Source organism: Rhea americana, unplaced genomic scaffold, assembly GCF_003343005.1.
Source record: "Rhea americana isolate MKP2758 unplaced genomic scaffold, rheAme1 scaffold_30, whole genome shotgun sequence".
Taxonomy (NCBI): Eukaryota; Metazoa; Chordata; class Aves; order Rheiformes; family Rheidae; genus Rhea; species Rhea americana.
The window spans coordinates 6,530,553-6,548,734 of NW_028186424.1; positions in this window are offsets into that span (position 1 = coordinate 6,530,553).

Genomic DNA, 18,182 nt, shown 5'->3' on the forward strand with positions numbered 1-18,182 from the left:
TGCTCAAACCTGTCTTCAGACTTGGGCAGGGCGTACAGCACAGCACAGCCGTACAGTGGAAAAATTTGCACCGAAATTGCTGGAGACTAAACACAAATTTTTAATATGTGCAGGCAGGTGTGTGTGTGTGCGCACACTCTCTCCTGTAACAGGAACACTTGTATAAATGGGTGTCTTTGCACCTAACTTTGGACCAGATTTTTCCCACATCAACTAAGCATTTTAGAGTGTCACTAACATGCCAAACTAATACTCTACCCCAGGCCCTAAGATCCAAGTGACTCTCTTGGAAATTGTGAGATCTAACTGTACAAAGTCATGCGTTTAAGATCTGGATCACCATCTGATTCTCAGCTTCACACACAGAAGTATTTCTTTGTAATGTTATTGCCCAGAAGCTTCTTTTCATTTTTTTAACTGAAAGCTGAAGTTTTCATATATTTCTCTTTATTCTAGCCAGTGGGTCTCTAGAAAAACACAGAACGTTGTGAGACTTATTTGTGAGACTTATAGAAAGACAATAACTTTTTTTCGACACATATCTGTGTAAACTTCTAACTAAAGCAATATTACTAGCCTCTATGAGTTTCTTATGAATGTTTTTCTATAGGCAACTGTACAAGAATTCATCTTTCATGAAAACAATAATACAAGTTGTAATTATAAAAGAAAAGGCTGAAAATAGGAACCCTGGTGCTTTAACCATTAGAATACAATCTTCTGCTAATTTTTAACCGTCTCATGATTTTTCAGGTGACCTCAGGATTATAAAGGGGTTTGCATACAATTTTTCAGTCTTGGAGCCAGCAATCAGCAAATCCTAAAAACAGCCAGGTTATAAAAACATCCCAAAGAGTATATTAGACATATTTTTTGCGATTGCATTCAGTGACATCCTCGGCACGTGCACATTTTTTCAAAATCAGACCATTCACATCAAAGAGATTGGAGACAGAAAACAACTTTGTGTCTGGGCGATGGAAAAATGACTGTGCTAAAACTGCCAGGGTTTGCCACTTCTGCTTCCAAGTGACTGAGACTTTCCAGAGGCTGCGAGTGCCCTTGCGCTGCAGAGAAACAGCTTCTTTATCCAGGCAGCTTTCACGGCAAAGCGGGAAGAGTGACATTGCCTAGAAGGCTGCAGATCAAGTGACGTTGGCCTTGACTCTTCAGCACCTCTCCCATATACCCTCCATCCGGGGCCTGAAATTATTTTTCTGCGCTTCGTAAATGGTTTGCTAGCTCACTGGGGCTCGTGCGCGTATGACTGAACACAGGTGACCTTGCGATCGTGGAGGGTCACATTCGGGAACCGTACTGCTCAGCTGGCTTGCCTTTTAATTCAGAGGGCAGGCTGCTTTATTTGTGAATCATCTGAGGCAGTTTCCAAACTCTTCAATGTTTTGAGCTCTTCCTAGGAGGCASTTTGCATGTTTACTGAAGCATATTGGACAAAGTCAGGCAAACATTACTGCTGTGGCTGCATATGCACTTTTTCATTAGAAAAGAAAAATATCTGCTTTCTTTTCCTATTATTATGTAAATACTGAGATTACCTGTTGGTAATCTCATGGCTGGAGGGGACATTTGCCATGTGTCCCTTTGTGCCAGTGTTTAATAGTTTGGGCAATGTAATAAAGCTAACTTTTGTCTAACTCTCCACTGACAGAGAGGGGAAAGGATGAATKAGGGGGAGTTTTAGCCTCCTGCGATTCAAGAACATCTGGACATCTGGTCAGAGGGTTTTTGAAACTTTAGGGCTGAGTGTTGTAGTCCTGTGTGAGTGAAGCCAAGTGGTTTCATCAGAGCTCTTTTTGACATCTGTAAATTGAGTTAAGGTCAAAGCTAACTTGTGTGTTTAAGTATGGAATAGCTTTGGTCGCAGGGATGCTCTTAGCTCTGTCCCCACACTGCTCTCGCTCAGATTGGTATTACCCCTGCGGAAGCAGCAGTCTCTGCAGATGGACTTAAGCTTTCTAGAGAAAAGTTGAATTGGAAAGCGTGTGTTTGGACTAAACTGCAGTTGCAGCAAAGACACCACGGCAAGAGCTTTGGTGACCGTGTGACCTCTCCTGGATCATGCTGTTTGCTCAGAGTGCCACTGCTAAAGCTGGTGTCACCACATCGTCCGTGCTATTGTTAGCAGCCTGACTAGAGTGAGCCATCGTGATTGCAGTCACACCTTTTGCTGAGTGAACAGTCCCAAATTCACTTCCTTCATGGTTCAGACACAAAGGATAGCTTATAAACACATGTGAATCAGTGCTCCACCTAAAAGAAGAAACATCCTTTTTCCTGAAAGTAATGCAGCCTCATCACTCACAAAGAATCATAGTTGTTATAGCATATTGTAAATGATGTATTATAAGAGTGCAAGAGCATAGGCATGATTGCACAGAGATCCTGTTAGCCCACTATCGTGTTCCCAGCCATGGCCAGGGGAAGATGCCTAAGAAAGAGCATAGGAAGATAGTAAGCTTATAGCAATGTTCAATAGTTTGTGGTTCAGGCTGCACCACAGGATGCACCACAGGTTGCATCTTTGCAAATATGTAATGCTAAATTAGCTTCAAATAGATGGTTGGGGGAAGATTGCTTTCCAAATGCTAAAAAAGTCAAAAGTAATTTGACCCTCATGAGTCACGAAGTTAAGAAAATAGGCATAATGTTAAGAAAAACCAAAGTACGTTGTAGACTTGCCCAGGAGTCACAGAGGAGGCAGGACATTAACTGTGCTGCCTGGGAAAGGAAGAGAGCATCAGCTGAACGGCAGAYGAACGGCAGGATTACAGCTCCCACAACCCTGTGAGACAGCTCAGCAAGAAGGAGGCCAAAGTGAATCAGCAGAAAAACTGTGTCGCGCTTAATTTGAGTTTGACAATCTTCCTTATTTGAATCACCATAGAGTACTATACGAGGAACCTAGTCCTTTTAGGTGAATACAACTCAATTACTTATTGGCCTAGGTGATCCTCTGTGTTAAGATTTTCATCTTTAAACCAAAATATGTTGGCCCATTCTTTTAATCGCAAGGAGCGTGTTAGACCAGGCCTCCTGTCCTTGTCTCTAAACAGCATTACTAAGAGCCAGTGAAAAGCATTGATCATCCCTGGTTGTCTCTAGCCATATACAATCGGATGAGCCAAAATAAACACAAACTGGGCAACTTTTCCAAGAAGGAAAATACCTCATTTGTTGAACCTCCAGGTCACAAAGGCTCTTTGTCCATTTTTGCTTCAAACTTTCCAGAAGGAAAGGCCTGTTCTTCCAGATGATCATGGGTGTAAAATTCCAGATGAATTGTTACAGGCTTTGAAAATTAGGGATAAAAACTGTCTGACACTGAGAAACTACTCTAGCATGAATACTGTCTTAGGCTACTGTTTCTCCCCAAAATGCTCTCCCTGCCCCAACACACAGAAGTGGGGAACAATATGATGTATATGGTAGTTTGAACAAACCTGCAAAGTGATGCCGTTTTCCAGATTTAAGCCATACAAATTGCATTTCAATGTAACAGAAACACTAGACACATTATGGCACATTTAAATAAAGCATTTTTAAATGAGAAGGCATTCAGCTGGCTTTGGCTGAAGAGGTAGAGGTATGCACTTAAAAAATCTGAGCTTTTTTTCACACACTGTAATATTGATTATTCAGCAAGAGACTCTCTAAACTCTCAGTGGTAGAGCTGTTACTTTAGCAGTGAAGAAATGTATCTGTTTATGAGTAAATCCTCATATTATCTTCCTCATTCCTTCTTTTTTGCCCTTTTCCATCGAATATTTCTCCCTCGAACCATTCCACATCTCTTCTCCTCTGGCCCTTCTAAATCTGTAACTTCCTATAGGTGGTGAAAGACTCCTTTAAAGGCTGTTAGCTACTTTGAAACTAGCCATACTAAGGTGGTAGTTTCCTTTCCTTTTTTAGTGATTTAGCATTTCAAAGGACAGTCGAATCAAGACTAGTATTTGACACTTATGTTTGAGATGAGATTTCCCCAGGAATGATGTACTTGGTTATATGTTTTTTTAGGTGCTTAAAAGTCCATTTTCCTCATCTGATGCACACTCCTGTTGATATCTGAATTCTGTGTTCAGGGGTTTGAATGAGGAAAAATTTTAGCTGTGAAAATAGTGAAACATTGAAACCGTATTTCAAACAAYGTTCCAAACAATGTTATCAAATCTCTGATTAGCAGTTTTCAAGAATATGACCCCAAAATATTGCAATAGTGCCTCAGTGAAAGAATCAGAATTAGCAGGTCTCTAATTTATTTACTCTCTCTTTATTTACTTCCTCCCACCTCTGAGAGTACTGCCTTAGGAAACCAAAATACCCCCATGTGAAATTTGGACCTCTTTGATGGCAATTTGCTGTGGGTTCAGTCTTCCCTTTACTGCTCTCCACTTCCYTCTGCTTTCCTCCTACAGATGAAAACTGACAGAGTTTAAATTTGTTCAAAAAGCCATGGTGAGGTACAATCTCACTTCTAGACCCACACTCAGAAATTCAAATATGTGCAATTTAGAAACACTGTTTACTCTTCTACTGTGCCTGAAAACTACATTTACCTTTCGGTAAATTTAAGGCTATCAGCATAATTGGTCTAAAAACCAAATCCAGCCCATGTGAGCTAATGTGAATTAACAGCTGCTAATGTATGAATGTGGGAGGGGGTGAACAACAAAGGTCATTTTGACCCACTCTACAGCAAAAGCTTGGAGTCTGTTCAGAAAACTCCTGCCTACCAAGACCTACCGAAAACAGTGCTTTGATCTCTGTACAATGCACTCAATTAGAGGGAGGGAATTCTCAAACAAAAGCTTTTTTAAATTTCCTTTAGAATGAATAATTTTGAGGGTGGTGGAGGATGGCGGCAACAATTGAAGGAAATCATCGCTCACTATTTGCCCAGACATTTTGCTAAAACATAAAAAGCCACGAGGAAGCACGCTTCGGAGGGTGGGCACAGGTATGGAACTGCTCACAGCRTGCTGAGGTCTGTGCGCAGAGCAGAAGATGATATATAGCCTTAAATACATGCCTTTATCTGGCACTTATCTCAGTGTGTGTCACCATGCGGACCTTGGTCTTTGCAGAGAAGCTAAGGCACACAGAAGGAGAGCTGGCAAATCAGAGCTGGAAAACAGAGTAGCTTCTTCCTCCAAGTGCTTTCTTGTGTCGTAAGTCTCATGTTAGCTACAGAGAGAAGCAGAAATAGAAAACACAAACACAAAACCCTGCCCGTGGTATCATTTCTGTTCAGAGAGCGGAGTGCTGAGCTCAGCCTGCCTATATGCCCTGGTCCCCCGAGTACCTGTCTTGGGCTCATCTAACACTCTCGTAATGCTGTGAGGAGCCATGCCTTGCAGCTTGGACCACGGGACACAGGACAAACCTCCGTTATTCTCACAGCTCCTATCCTTTCTTAATGCCAASTTATATGGTGCCTCACCATGACACACTTTCTCATTTCATATATTCCAGTTGTAATATCCAGTTGACTACAGCATTGTGAAGTAAGATTTTCTTTTCTTTTCCTTTCAATCTTTCAGTCTTTCAATACTATCTGTTAATTTTGATGGCCATAGCTAACATTTAACATGAAACATAGGACTGTTGCCTATCCAGTGTTCCATCAGGCGCAGCAAATAAGGTGATGATAAAACACCACCCTCTTGGCAGCATTTCACAGTAAGGATGGAATAGCACTGATGATGGCAAAATCAAGCCACATGAGTTTACAGCATTTTTTACACAGGAGACTAAAAACAACTTGCTAAAGAGGGAGGAATCTCTTCAGAAACAGTGTGCAGAATTTAAGTTAAAGTTTTGGCTGAAAACTCTTGCATACAAATAAAATGATGTTATTTGCAGCGGATTATTGGAAACAAACTTGGGACAGGAGCAAGTCTGTGGAGATATGTGGYGTCCATGTCAAGCCTTCTCAGAGACTGACTTGCAAGTAGGCCTGTGGAAAATGTTATTTCTGAGTGATGAAAATACTTCCAGAGAAATTATGATCTTAGAAATCCACCTATAGCTTGTGAAGGACATTGGCTTCCTGCGGGAAAATCTAGGTGTGAGGACTAGATTGGTTGTGGTGTTAATGGGAAACAGCACATGGCATATCTCCTTCCAGTCAGCAGCATGGAAAGGGAAAGATGATCTGGCACTTGCTGCACTTCAGGCTGTGAGAAGGCTATTAACCCAAAACTCAGCTGGTATTACTTGTTGAGCTTTGTAGCATTTTAAAACTAGATCCGAATGCAATCTCTAACTGGTATACTGCATAATTTTAAARACTCCTTAAAGGCTGCCATAGCCACGTTTTAAAAGGTCCCTGCTACCAGTGTGTGGTTAGACAAGGTGTTTGCACTAAGTCCAGACAAGGACCAGAAGAGGACATGGGGAAGGACTGCAGGTAGGGCAGGTTGTAGGCGAAATCATTAAGAATATACCTTGAACCCCTCTGATTCTAGGCACTTGGCACTAGGATCCTCAGCTCCCCATCTGCCACAGAGGAAGCTTGGCATTTCCGTGGTCAGTGACTGTCCTATCTGGAGGTATCTCCTTAGGTCAGCTGCTGAAATGCTTAAAGTTAACTGAGATGCATACAAGCCTTCACTGCTGGGGGGAATATTGTTAAGTGTGAAGCTCCTCCAGCTGAAGTTACCTGAATCTACTGGTAGCCCTATATATGGCTTCAGTGAGGCAGATGGATAAAATTAGTCTTGAAGGATGTAAGGGTTTCAGAGGTTTCACTGCCCATGTAGGCAGTTGTTGTGTCAAGTAAGAAAGGAGATAAATAAGAAAGAATGTGATAAAAGGAGGTTGAAGTAAGTTGCTTGAGAGACCTCATAAGGTGCTGTTTGAGACTCACAGTACAAAAGTACTGAGGCATTCAGGAGAACTGATAAACACATAAAAGGAAATGATACCTCCTGGTACCCTATATGAAGGGGTGAGGGACTCACTGCTGCAGGAAGTTGCTTAGTAGTATTTCAAAATGGATTATATACCCACGGGAAGAATGAGGATACTGAGGCGCAAGTTACATGTCGTAACAGCATGAACAGTTGAAAGGCTAGTGCATCTCTTGTTTCAGGGTTGAAACCATTCCTTAACTATTTTAGTGCAGGACGAGTATTATGGGACTGAAGATTATTTTGAATTTGCCTGCAGGCATGATTTAGTACAGTTATCTGAAATATTTGCCACTGGCTACTGTCAGAGTCAGGATACTGGATTAGATCAGCTCTGGGTCTTTTCTGGTATGTCAGCTTCTGTATTGTRAGGATGGGGGAAGACAATCCATAAATCTGTAGATGAGATATTGAGATATACAGAAGATAAATACAGTTGTCATATCTTCCCYTTATGCCTCATTGACTTTGTTAATGTGGCATGGAGAATAAAGGATATTGAAACCTCAATTCAGTGGTTCAGAATCCAGCTGCCTCTACTGTCTCAGAGGGACTAAAGAAAGCTATAACTAATACTCAGATCTTGTGCTTCTGTTGAGAGGTGATATTACCAAAAAGACATGTTTCAAAGGTTTCCCACGTCTAGTAGAACTTCAGCCAGCCAGCAGAGATGTGCTGTGGCCTCCCCACTCCCGTGCGCCAGCATGYCATACATCATCTGGGGAACTGGGATTTGGACACGTTCTGCAAAACCCTTGTAAAGACACATCCCTTTTCCTAAGGTCTTCATCCCTTAGGAGTTGTTCTTCCATAAAAGTGCCCCAAACCACCACATTTATTTATGCCCTCAGAGCAGACTCCTCCCACTCCAAGGGAGGCAAATGAAGGATCCCAGCTCCACAGAGTTTACAGTTGCTGTCTTAATGGTTTCAAAAGGCATCGGATGCAGGGCAGAGGGGGTGGGGGGATGATCAGCATCAAAATAAGAAGTTAAAGCAACAAATACTAACAGGTTAAAACAACAACAACGCACAAGAATACAAACAGAACCTGACTCCAGTTTTTTGAAGTGCAAGAGACTTAAATAATTTATAATGGATGGCATTCTTTTGATCTCTGTACTACCCGCTTAAACTTTTCCATACAGTTGCTCAACTATGCAGGGCATAAGGTTAAAGGAAGAAGATTTTCATGGTCAGATGAAGCAACAAGATTTTTTCTTTTTCAAGTCTTAATTCTTTTTAGTTGAATGTGATGACAGCAAGTATACAAAAATGCATCAGCTCATGCATTTCCCTCTCCAAACTTTGATAGATGACATATGTGCATATATCCCAGCTGTTACTTAAATAGAGCTGCATGTATACAATATGTCAGAGACAACACAGGCCAAACTTTATGATACAACTATTTAAAATGAGTAGAGGAAAGTCCATATTTTGGTCTTAAGAAAAAGCTAAAACAAACCAAAGTGATCCAACCCAAAACACATACAAAGGCACCTCCTTTCAAACCGTAGGAAGATCAGGGATTCTGGCACTGTGACCGGGAAGTGGACTTTACAGCTCCCTTTTATTCCTAGGTGAAATATAACCTACCCAATAGTCCTGATTGCACCTACATATTCTGGAACTGGAACCCATCTTTACAGTAGGTCAAAGTAGAGTTAAGAATATAACGTCACTTGYATTTGAGACAGATGAGGGGAAGGGCGTGCCTAAATGACTCCTTAAGAATGAGATATGGAACAACCCAAAGCTCACCCGCTTACAGCTGCTGGGTTTAGCACCCAGCCAGAGAGTTTAATGGTTCAGTGTTCATCCCTGTATTCTCCCTCATTAGAGACAAGACTTCRTCATTTCTTATGAGGAGAGAATGAGTAAGCCAGCAGCATACAGATAGGTCATGTACCTAACAGGGTGTCCTCCTAAAATGGGAAACAGAGTTCAGCTTTGTGACTAAGACGTATGGCTGAGACCTGGGTTCATTCACAGGTGTGCTGTTGCCTTCTTGTATGATTTTGGACAAGCTGCTGTCTATTTCCTACTCTCATTTCCATAACCGTCCACCTCCTTCCTTACTTTAAAAGGTGAAAATGCCACTCTGTCTTACTACTTAGCATATAAGGTTTTCAGGGCACTGCCTCTTCCTTTTTTGCATGTCAGGCCTCTGGCGACTATCATTGTGGTATCTGTAAGTTAACTCAAGATGTCCTCTCTTCGACAGATACCAACAGCTCTACTTCATTAATCAATTAACCCAGGAGACCCAAGAATGTGGCAGCAAAGACAGCACGAACATCTTGGCCTTTTATAGATGAAAGAGTTAATGAAGAAAAACAACATTTTTAAACATACCAAGCCATGATAAATGGATGTAAGAAAACACAGGTCTTGACACTCACTGTCAGCACACAAACAGGGCCCCACAAACTCTTCTGATTCACAGACCCACCTAATCTGCTACTCCACGCTGACTCAGACTACATGAAAAACTCCACTTACCCATCTGCTGTGGGAACATGTGTGTTTAAGGTTAGACAGGTGAAACATCCAGTATCTGTCAGCCTTACCTGCAAACAGAGGGGAGGATTTTGTGAGTGATTTGCACAGAGCTTCTGGTTTGAAGAATATTAAGCTGCGAATGTCAGCAAGAAAGTTCTCACTGCCAAAAAAAAAAAAAAAAGGCAACAATAAATAAGGAGAGAAAGAGAGTAGTCTTGCAATATGTCATGCCAAAACAAAAGCTAATATAATCCTGCAATAAGCACCATCAATCTGATAACGAGTCACCTGCAAACAGAGCATCTTGGCTTCTCAACATGTGGCTTTCTGCAAAATGTGACAGCCTCTAGTGCCAGSGAAAGAAAGAGCAAAAAATGCAACCGGGGAGTCCTTTGCCAGTGATTTCAGACACAGCCCCAGTCAAACCCTCTCCAGGAGGAGTTTTCCACATTCATCACTGGGCTTATCAACACTGTCTTGAGCAAAACCAAGATGTAGGCTTTGTGAATGCCAGAGCACATGAACAATGGTTAAAGCCGGGAGGGCGATGATAAGAAGAGAGTGCAAAGCACATGTTTCACGTTCTACCTTTTTAAGCAAGTGTTGGGGCCGGAGAAGCTGAGCTTGGGCTGAGTGCCAGCATTCCCTGCAATTTAATCCCAGCCCTCAGAGGAACAAGCTGTTATCCTCGCTCTATGCCAGTGTCTCCCCCTTATCTCACATTCTAAATTCTTTAACCACTTCAAAACAAAATATCTCCAAGGAACACTTCAGAAAATGTGTTTTCTTTTGTCTCCTGAAAACACTGATGAGAAGAAAAGCTCTTTTGTGTTTTGTGTAAGGAGCCTTTCAACGTCTCAGCTCTAAGTGCTCTCTTCTGTTCATTCACTTTCCCCAAAGTCTTACTCAGTGTAAGACGAATAGTCCTTTCCCTGTGGAAGGTTGAAAACCTGAGAGCCCTGCATTGAAGAGGAGGAAGCTTAGGCAATGGGTGAAGCACCAGGCATACAAAAAAACATTAAAGCAACACCAAGGAACTGAGGAAGGCCTGCAGCAGCACTGAAGTGGAGCTGAGGCATACATCAACATCCCTTCCTTAAGACTTGCAACCAACAACTAGGGTGCTGAGATGACTGCTTGTTTTGCTGATCGCTGTTGTCTCCCTTAATGGCAGTGCTCATCTCATCCTGCTCACAGAAAAAAGGGCTGAGCTAAGTGAGCGCATTCAGTTTGGCTGCTGYCAACTAAACTAAAGATTTTTGCATATGATTAGGAGAATCCCATTCCTATTTTTCTGTCACCCCTTGCCTGATGCTTCCATAGGAAGTGTTTTGGGTAGGGACTGTTCTKCTTCTGTACAGTGCCGGTACAACACCTGGCAAATGGCACCTAGACATGAAGGGAACCTAGTCTATGCTAGTCATCTAGATTAAAGGTTCCTCTTTCAGTCTTCTTCTAGGGGGACTAAGGCACTGTGTGTGGGTGGCTCATCCCACTAGTGTCTTAGAGTGGGGCATAAGACAGAGGGAGAGATTGCCTGCTAATGGGGCCAGGCCATGACAAGTGAAGATGGTACTAYATCCCATCTGCCAAAATATCCCTCTCTGGCTCCAGGGAGTAGAAATCTCAGTGGTGAGAGAGAAACCAAACTTCTCAGAGTTTGGTTTGTGTGCAGTAGCTCAGAGAAAATCCTACAAWCTAAGTGACCAGAGACTTGGAAAGMTGCAAACACTGAGGAGAATAAGGACAGACTGAAAAAGTGAAATGTGGCCTGAAGAGAGTCTTTGAGGAGACACAGAAAAGGGCCAAAACTAGCTCCAGGAAGAGCTCAAGGYTGTCACTATGTTATTTTTATAGGTTCTCTCCTTGCAAAACAGTGAGCAATTCAGCCCCACAAGGGTCAATGGGAACCTTTCCTTGGCCTTCAGGGTGGGGATGTATCAATTTCCTAACAAATCTRTACTCAGCCTATTGCAAGCACAGCCCTTAAAAGGATAAAGAGCAAAAATGAGAGAGAGTTAACCCATTACTGCAAACTTGTTACATGCCATACAGATGACGTAAGGCACAAAACTGATAAGGCAGTGATAGCAGATAGCCCTAGCACATCCTAGCCAAACCTCTCTGGACAAGGAGCAGTCTGCAAGAGAACTTTGCTTTGGATCTCTGTGCTCTGAAGACAGTCATGCCAAAACTGCCAGGTCTTTGCTCTAAGCAAGTGGTCATAGGCAGATGCAGAACACGGGTCTCTGTTCCTCCTCTGAGGCATGGGGCTCTGTGGCCTGACTGCCTTCAGTGCTCAAATGAGCGCTCTCACCATACAGGTCCAACTGCTTACGCTTTCTCTTGGTTTGAGGGTCTCATTCTTTCCCATTTAGACAACAGGAAGAGCTACAGTGATTTCCTGTCTGAGCAATTTCTCAGCAAAGGCATTTCTTAACCATCTTTTCCTTTAAGATCATAGAATCATAGAATGGTAAGGTTGGAAGGGACTTCTGGAGATCATCTAGCCCAACCCTCAGCGTAGTSCATACTGGGATTGAACCCGTGACCTTGGCATTAGCAGCACCACACTSTACGCAACTGAGCTAAACCTGCCCCCCAATCTTTGAAAATAACAACTCAACTGAATATTGTTCATCTGCAGCCATGAGTTTGCCTATTTCCAGGCTTTGGTCACCATCAGTAGACTACTTGACTTCTTAATTTCTCTCTCCTTAACTGAGTTTTCCTCTGTGTGGCAACAACCTGGGTTCCTATCCAGAGGCACCACGTTGAAWTCCTGCAGTTGTTATGTGTCAATGTTGCATTTGAAGCAGTTGCTATAGCTGAAACCAAAAATAAGGATTTGTTGCTGGAATTATTGGGTGAAGGTGTCTGACCTACGCTTTTTGTTGAACTTCGAAGCAATTTTGCAAAATGACCTTCTTTCAGCCTCATTCTCAGAGTACTGTGGAATACTCCCTCTGGCTCATGCACTCGGAAGGGTATATCTGGGGCAGATTCAGAGAACTGTGAGAACAGTTATGCTTTATGCTGAGCAACTGGCATTTTTGAACTGCTACAGTTTTGCTACATGGCTTTACTAAAAGGAAAAAAAATCTAATCAAATGACAGTGTAATGTGATGTGCCTCTGCATGGAATTTTCTGTTYAACAAGATGAAAAATCAAAATTCATCTGCAACATCCTGGCACGTAGAGGTACTCGTGTGATTTTTAAATTTCCTAGCCTTAAAAAGAAGAAAGTGTTTCCTAGCTAAGCAGTTACGTGCAAAGTTCCATCCTATGGCAAAATTTTATCTCTAACTTATAAAAGCCCTACAAGACTGTGTTTATGATCCAAGTGCTGACAGAGTCTTTAACTAGCATACTACTACTCCCAGATTCCATGTACAGGGTCTTTATCTGGGAAAATACACAAAAGATGGTGAAGTTGCTTGAGTTTCAAAAACATCTTTTGAGCACGGTTTGCTTTTGCACTTTTTCCCCCCAGTGATTATAAAATCATGGATTCATAGCATGTAAGTAGCCTCTATTGTGTTCTGGCAGAAGAGTGCTTATCTCTCCAGAGGAGACGTTGTAGTGACTGTTTATGAACAAACCGCACAAAACTTGGCTAAATCTTAATGGACCTATTGATGTAGTATCAAGAGTGAAGTAGACTTGGACCCCACAGCATGTTCAAATTACATGACTTTAAATGAATTTAGAGCTTGTCAAAGGAACTGGTTTGACAGCCCAGGAGACTAAAATCCTCTGTTTACCTCTAGAACAGATATCACATGGACCACTCACAAGTCCCCCTCTGTGCTAATCCACAGAGGATATGAGTTGTTACAGCTCCTAGCTACACAGCCTGGCTCTGAACCTCAGTTTTCAACAACCTGGGCTTTTAGCTCTGGAGACACCTAGTTCAATCCCAGTGTGTCAGCCAAGGCCGAGCCATAACACACTTTCCGAACGTTTTCCAGTGCTAACCCAGAGAGCTCCTCCTGAGGGCTAAACAACGTTACTCTGTATCCAGCAAGTCAAAGACCGCTGCGGTGATTGTATAGGTGGGAAGCATTAAAAAAGTGGTACAGTTTAGGRATGAGTTTGCAATGGACAAAAAAATAGAGAAGATGGAAAGAAAGGAAAATAAGAAATAATGGGAAAGGATAATCTGCCTTACACTTTCCAAAGCACAGTTATTAAGATAGCTGTGTTTGGGAGTGTTTTCCATATTAGATCTAGGAGATCTCTGTGGCTTCATTTTCATTCAATGCAGAAAGAGATAGAGTTTCCAAGATCCCTTCAGTAAAAGAATATTTYCCCATTTGCACCATCTATAAAGACCTTCTTAACATATAGCTTGTTTCTTCTGGAAATGAACTAATTAGTTCTGTGCTGTCTGGAAAAACTAGAAAATGCTGGACATTTCTTCCATTAGGAGACAGAGGGTCTTTTTTGGCAAGTCAGRCTTGAACCATGGGGACTTATGGGAAAAGAGCTGGCTGTAGGGAAAGGAGGTGGATATAAGGCAGCGGGATACAGATGGAGCTCACAGCCTCTTTGAGCTAACAGGTATCCAACTAGCCACAGGGAGACCACACRCAGACAAGAGGTCTACACCTTACCATGCCGTTGCTGATGTTCAGGTCCAGCTGAGCTGCTAAGTCAATAGAGATTCCTGTAGATTTCAGTGGGGTTTGGACTGAATAAATAGAGAAATAACCTGCATTCTACAGTTTTCAAGCTTCCATCTTTTAAGTCCAGATGTGACTCTCTATTGCCTATTGAATRGAGAGGTGAGGCCTTTGTAAGGTCTATGTGCGAACAGCTTATGTCAAATGGTTGGTATAGCCCTCTATAATTAGATGTGGTCAGAAGCCCTCTCAAATGAGCGGAAATATTTCTTTGTTTTGGCACTTCATTTTGGCTCCCAAGCAGCCAATGGAATTTTCATTTTTTTTTTTTWWAAAAAAAAACAAACTCACTTTTGGTCAGAAATCAAACATGGAAAATTTCAGCAAAGGTGGTCACCATTTTTGGAAAGTTTCTAGTGAATTAAAAAAATACATGGAGGTGGTTTATAAAGCAGAGGCTGCAGACCTAGGAGRAGGAGATGTGCCTTGCTCCCATGGATTCGATAAGGCAGATCTATAGTGACCAAAGTGTGGGACCCTTAAGCGTGGCAATCTGTTAGCATAATGGTGGTGGACACTTTGTGCAGGACTAAGAAGGCAGGTCGTTCACCTGTTCCAGTTTCTAAAGGTTGCAAGAGGATAGCTGCTGTCCAGTCCATGCTTGAGCATCAGCCAGTTTCTGTTTGCTCACTTTAGTGGTGATTTCAAAGCAGTCAGGAGAGCTTCACTGCCATAAGGAGAATCAAACACAACATACTGCGAAAAAGTGCTGAGTTGAACCAAGCCCTCTCTACTCCTATGACAAAAATAGATAGGAAGACTGGAATATTTTCTCTTCCTTCTCTCCTCCCCAGTGTAACTTCCTCTTTAGGGTATTTTATTGTTTTCCTTGCATTTGAACTGCAAATGGGAAGAGACACCTACAGTAAAGCAAAATAAAAGAAAACATCTCTAGCATCAGCCTGTTTCACTGCATCAGTCTGATTCTGATCTATCCAAGTAAAGTAACTCTATCAAGTACTTCAAGTGAATGGAGTCATTCTGGAAATTCAGAAATGAGTCCAATCCTGTATGTTTTGTTTTGCTGGGAAGCAGTAGTAGGACTTTGCAGCAAGCATTACACCCATTTGTTTAATGAAAACCTTCTTTCTTACACAGCAATCATGGGCATCTTTCTCCTTTAATTGCTTTTAAAATGCACAGCACTGGTGAACTGCAGCAGTAATTTTATATCCTGGCTCCACTTGGTCTTGATTGAATCAGTAGCAGGTAAGAAGGAAAGGATGAATAGAATTTCACTGGTTGGTAAAATAATTACTGCTCTGGCTCAATGTTTCAATTAATCCTTTCAGTGCTGCTGGAAAATACTTGCGCCTGTGAGTCTTAACTGTATATTCAGTGGAAGAGACCTTCCTATTCACACTTAAATGATTTTATGTGGAGTTTCTCTTGCAAGTTGCAAKAGTAAAATAATGAAGAGGAGAGAAAAAGAGGAGTCTGAAAGGTGCAGAAAAGCGAGAAAAAGACATGTTTGGGGGGCATCTCCTGAAAGCGGAAGGAGACCATGCTGCTTTTCATYACTGTGGCAGAGGAAAAGGCATGTAAAAGTGCCCTTTTACCTGGGGGACCTGACAGTTCCCCACCAGTGGGCTTACACTTTGATCACACAGGGTTGCAAGTGGTCATGAAATTCCCACAAAACTGCCCTGTTCGCTCATCCTGGGACTTCTCAGGCRTCATGGCCCCAAAGGGGAAGGAGGAGAGGTGCGAAGAGCCCCTGCCTGCTGAGCAACACGCAGGGGCAACGCGTGAACCGTGCGAGGCAGTAGGGCACTTATCTTTTAGACGATAAAAGGTTTCTTGTTACTGCAAAGAACTTGAACACGAGGGCTGCAGGGCTCAGCCTCCAGTAAATTAAGAACAACAACAAAAATAAATCCAAAGGTTAACTGTTATTATTATTTAATCCGACAACTTTTTGCCTATTAATTTTAGGCCTGGCTCACACTTCTTCAGTTCTGAGAGTTAGTCATGTTACACAAAYGAACTTATCTGGTAAAAATTAGCTCCCTTCAAGGTAATTAGTAAAGGCAGGGCATAGGAATGATCCTTTTGTAGTGAAATACACAGCATTGGAGAAGTACTGAGCAAGTACTGAGCCCCACTGGGTCTGCCTGAAGTGAGGGGRAATAGTTGGAAATAATCTGGGGATTTTATTTTGCCTGTGTTTGTGACCTTTTCTGAGCGTACTTGCTCTGGAGAAGTTGGAACATATGAAAGTTCACAGAGAAAAGTGACATTTGAGTCATTTGTTTTTTTGAAAATGGTCTGAAAGTAGTTTGGGAAGAAATCAAATGAAAAGCAGTTTGTAAAATACAGGACTTTTGATCAGAAACAGAAACTTCAGCATGGCCTAGATTCAACCTCTCCCCACACAGCAACTGAGAGGCACCTAAGCGAGATGCTTGGCTTAGTCATGCTCCTATATAGGTCATGGAAGCAGCACCATGTCTAGAGGATAATTCATGCCTTTTCAGGTAGGTGTGATGGATCTGGAGAGAGCGTCCATGTGGCTGCTTCACTTTYGTGTCTGACAGTGAAGAACCCTTTTGTAAGGCTCTGTGTTAGGGATATAACAATTTTAGCAAAGACTGTGTGGCTCTGATATTGTAGGGCTGGACTAAGACATGGCAGTTTGGCTGCAGACTGCCTCTGTGACTTGGGACTGAGGATCTGATCGTGTTACAGCACAGTTTTGCTCCCTGTAAGGTGTGGGTAACAATCTTCCCATTGCATAGAGCCACTGTGAGGATCAGAGTATCACACCTTGAACAACAAATATTTGCAAGAAGCAGGCCATTGGGCTGGTGTATGTTCTCATGAAACAATTGATGGATGATCTCAAAAAGGGAGCAAAGTCATTATAACAACAGAATTCTCATAGTTCTTTTTTTTTGATAATATTGGAGATACTGGATATGGATAATACTATCCTCCTACTACTAAATTTTCGAAGTCAATTGTTTGCTGCAAACTGTTCGCTCAGCTAATCCCAATACTAGACARCTTTCATATTGCATTCATGAGAGCGTCAGCCTTGTTCAATGTCTGTCAGCACAAGGGATTTCTGTTTGTGAACAAAAGTCTTTACACATTCTGGCTCTGAACTTGTGTACTGTCCTTCTGAAGCCAAAAAGACTCTCTCCCTGTGCCAGTTTGTGTTTCCAAAGTTGCTCCGTGTCCTCTCGTCATCAGCCAAGCYGTACTGAGCTACTGAACTACGTTTTTGGAATTACAAGGAGAGCTTTTCTAGAGGGGGAATAAGGACAAATCCTACAGACCCCAGGCCAAATCCATCCTTAGCTGTGTGTGCCCGTGTCCACAGGCGAGGTGCTACGGTATGCAGGCACAGCTGGAGGAAAGATCTCGGTTATGCTAGGTTAAACATGCTACCCTGACGCTGTGCTTTGGGTTTGCTCTGGTGGCGCTGAGAACAGGAATGAGCTCATCTGCAGCCCATAAGTCTTCCTTAACCCTCAGAGGGTGCTTTTCCCAGTGAAGTGCCTGGTACTCCAGTACAGAGGCACAGAGATGTGCAGTTGCCTGTGGGGAMAGAGAAGCACAAGTGAGGCCCTGCATATCTGGTGCATTGGCATGGTGAGACGGTCCACCCTGTGGAGTTTCTGGATGGGGATGTAGGGTGCTATTGGACATAGAGGAGCAGCAGACCACACACTGTCATGTCCACATGGTTCCCCCTTCTGGAGATATATCCGGTAATTTACAYGAGGGTTGAACTCACTAATAATTATGTATTTCACATATAGATGCATGTTTTTGTGCTCATATGATGAGCACTGTCTATCATTACATTTTATAGAAGGAATGATGTAGTTTTCCTGCAGAAGTCACTGAGTCTAAATTCTGCTATTCTTTATGGCCACCAAAGAAATCTCACTCATACATTTTATTTCTTTTATGAAATATGAATGTCAGGTGTGTTTTGTAAGCCAGTGTCCTTAAAAGTTCTACCATCTACCATTCTACCATCTAGGAGAGCTGAGAACAGGAGGAARCTTGTTAGAGCTTTGCTTAGAGGCAACGGGCACAGCCTGAACCACAA